The following is a 4096-nucleotide window of genomic DNA, read 5'->3' on the forward strand; positions in this document are numbered from 1 at the left end:
TCTTCAAAAATGTTACCATAATCAATACCAGTAGTTGTAGCAGTGATTGGCATACCAAGGATGGCCAGCACTTCAACAAACTAGGTAAACATTTTTTAAGTGATACAGTTCTCAGAGTAAAATCGGATAAGCTTGGGAAGCAAGAAAAACCAGTGCTCCATTTGGACATGTCTCAACTGAAATGACAAAAAATTTATAGGCATGGACCAGGTTGGTGTTCCACTAGTGCAGGTACAAAACCTTGCCAACTTTTATATGGTAACACTAGATTGCGTCAATCAAGTAAAGATGCAAATAAAGCAATGCCAAAAGTAGAGTTTAAAATAGGTTTCCTCAACATTCGGGATAAGACAGATAAAAACTTTGCAGTTTATGAATTTTCATATGAAAACATGGTGGATATTTTGTGTCTAAGTGAACATTGATGTAAAGAGGATGAGCTTGGGTACAAAGTATTGGATGTTTGCACATTATTTAGTTGGTACAGTAGAGAATGTCACTTACATGGAGGTGTAGCAATATATGTAAAAACATCTCTTGCACCAAACTGTGGTAGGATGGATCTCAACACCCTTTGTGCTGATCTACATTTTGAAATACGAGTACTAATAATTGAGACTATTATGTTAGTGGTAGTAGTAATGTACAGACCACCTAATGGTGACTCACATGTCTTTCTTGAGGAACGTGAGGACCTCATAATGTACTTTGGTATTCCAAAATGGGAGAAATATAATATTGTCATTGGGGGGATATCAGTTTAAGCTTTGATGTTCTGAATGACAAAAAAATTGTGACAGAGCTCATAAATTTCCTTAGACAATTTAACTTATAGTATGTTAACTGTAAATCTACAAGAGGCTCTGCCTGCCTAAACAACATATTTACAAATATTAAGAGAATTTGTATGTACACTGATGTAATTAGTTTCCCTTTCTCAGGTCATGATGCAGTATTTATTAGTATCAGTAATGTAACTTCAGATTGTACAGATTCAAAAGCCAAAATTGTGATTACTAGACCAATGAGTAGAGTGAGGATGGTTAGGTTTAAACATGCCCTCATTTGTTTCAGTTGGGACTCCCTTTTTAGTAGGCTTCAATATTGTTCCTCTAATATTGTTTTCACTGGGTTTTTCTCTGTATTTTGAAATATATTCGAAAATAACATCCCTCTGAAAAAATGCACAGTAAATATTAGCAGTAATTAAAAAATAGAAAGAAGGCATGATATACTCCACAGTTAGGGCAATTGAAAAATACTGCTGTGCTATATTCTGGCCTCTACAAAAATGGTAAATCTAAAGTGTATAAAGAACTGTATGCTAGAGCTAAGCATAAGCACAGGCAAGCAATCTATGATGCAAAGAAAGTATATAATATAGTGAACATTGAAAAGTCCAAAAACAAATGAAAAAAAGCCTGGAGTGTAATTAATTCTCTCCTATACACTAAACAAAAAGATAATATTGCCATTACCCCAGAAGAATTTAATAAATGTTATATGCAATCCATCAAAGACATCACTAGTTCAATGAACAAACCTCCTGAAACTAAACTTATATCACAGACAACTGCTTAGAAAAGCCTGTCCCAAGCACTTTCACTTTCACAGAAGTGCATCCAAATACTATCCTGAAAATAGTGAAAAATTTCAAACATTCAGATAGTGTTGATTACTATGATTTGCTATGTAATTTATCCTTTAACTTATTGTGTAAATAAATGTCTTGTTGAAAGTAAGTTACCTGATAAACTAAAAATTTCTAGAGTTGTGCCCATATATAAAAAAGATAAAAAGAACTGTCTCACTGGGTATAGGCCCATATATCACTCCTGCTTTTTTAAAAATTTTTGAAACAATATTATATGATCAAGTTAGTGATTAATCAGGCAAATCAAATATAGTCAGTGATAAAAAATTTGGATCTAGGAAAGGTAAATCCACAACTGACAGAATGAATTCCCTATTAAAATTTGTCCTAGATGTGTAACAGGCTAGAGGCTACGCCCAAGCTATGTTTTGTGGTCTGAGCAGAGCCTTTGATTGTGTAGAGCATAATACTTTGTTAAATAAGCTACTCTATTACGGTTTTGATGGCAAAGGTGTAAATATGTTTAAAGCTTTCCTAGAAAACCACCAATGGGTTGTGTGCATTGTTAGAGAGAACTCAAATTTGGTTTGTGTTAGGTCTGGAGTGCCGCAAGGGTTTGTGCTTGGACCTTTATTGTTTCCGTTAATGATCATAGATCTGCCTTTATTCAGAAATTGCTACACAATATTGTATGCCGATGACACATTTTTTTAAATAAAAGCTCAATCTAGCACACTGAAAACATTGACCAAAAATGTCCTTGCTCAATCTTCATTGTGGTTCAGAGAAAATGGTTTCTTGCTAAACAAAAGTAAAACCCAACAACTTTACTTTAGCTTGAAGGAGATCGCTAACCACCATGAATTAGAAACTATTAAATTTTGAGGTGTTACTATTGAGAAAAAATGGACTTGGGAACCACACATCAAAAAGATATCAAGTAGACTCTCAAGAGTTATTTATCTGATCAGAAATTTTATAAAGACATGTTCCAAATAACTATGTAAGATCAGCATAGTTTGCTATCTTCGAAAGCATTATATCACATGGAATTTTATATTTGGGGGGGGGGGGTAGTAGTTGTCACATAAATGACTTTCTATTTGACAGAAGAAAGTATTAAAAATAATTACTGATTCCAGTAAATCAGAACACTGTAAACCTCTGTTCCTTAAATTGCAATGTCTGACAGTAGTAAACCTATTTATTTATAATGTTGTGTTGCAAATATTTAAAGAATTTAAAATAATGACTCTTCCTAGCTTATACATCTATGAATGTGCCTGCTTTCTGAAAACTCACCAGGAATTACCAACATTAAATAATCATGTTCATAACCATGAAACAAGGAACAGAGATGATTTTCACAGACACCTACAAAGGAGTGCTCTACCAAAAAAGTTTAAAATACCAGCCCAAAATACTTTTTAGTGCATTGCTTGCTATAATAAAGAAAATTAAAGAATTTCATAAATTCAAAGTAGTTCTTAAACCATTTTTACTAACACATAGTTTTTATAACATTGAAGAATACCTGAATGTGGAAAAGTAATATTACTTATATATACTGACATAAAATATTTTTATTTATTATCCAGATTTTTGAAACAAATTAAATATAAGAAAGTATATTGTACTTGACTACAGCCATACGATATATATTGTTAATGGATGAATAAAGAGATTGATAGATAGATAGATAGATTGATTGATTGTTTAGAAACAATGTATCAAAATTTGTATTGAGAAGTGATATGTTTAGCTATAATACTATAAATAGAACATGGGTAGTCATGCCACATCACAGACTATGTAAATTACAGACCTCCTACCTAGTCCTTCGACTAAGGATGTTTAAGAGGCTAACCAAAGATTTTGAAGAATTGACTGTAAATATTTGTAAAGACAAATTGTATAAGCTACTCGTAAACAATTTTTTTTACACTGTTGATGAATATTTAAGATCAAGGTACTGCTTTGTAACATGTGATTTATACTTATACCCATTTCATGCAGACTAAAGTACATTGGGGAATGGATTTGTCTATTGCTGTAACGAGCTGAGTGCCAGTATAATTTTACTATTATTATTATTATTACTATTATTATTTCTTTCTTTTCTTAGATGTTATGTCTGGCCAAAAATGGAAAGTGACACGGACCTTGATCAAGCGTGACTTCCTTTTAACTGTACGGTATATGTTATATTGCATTTAGAAACTTTCGGGTAATTGAACATGTGTCAATAATTACAGATTTCTGTAGTTGTATATATAAGTTTGGATGTAGCTGTATTGCGTTGATGTACTGGTGAATATTGTGTGGTATGACTCCTGTAGTTGATAGTATAATTGGTATAATGTCAACTTTATCCTGATGCCACATGTCCTTGACTTCCTCAGCCAGTTGGATGTACACTCCTGGAAATGGAAAAAAGAACACATTGACACCGGTGTGTCAGACCCACCATACTTGCTCCGGACACTGCGAGAGGGCTGTACA

This window comes from Schistocerca cancellata, chromosome 10, assembly GCF_023864275.1.
Source record: "Schistocerca cancellata isolate TAMUIC-IGC-003103 chromosome 10, iqSchCanc2.1, whole genome shotgun sequence".
Taxonomy (NCBI): domain Eukaryota; kingdom Metazoa; phylum Arthropoda; class Insecta; order Orthoptera; family Acrididae; genus Schistocerca; species Schistocerca cancellata.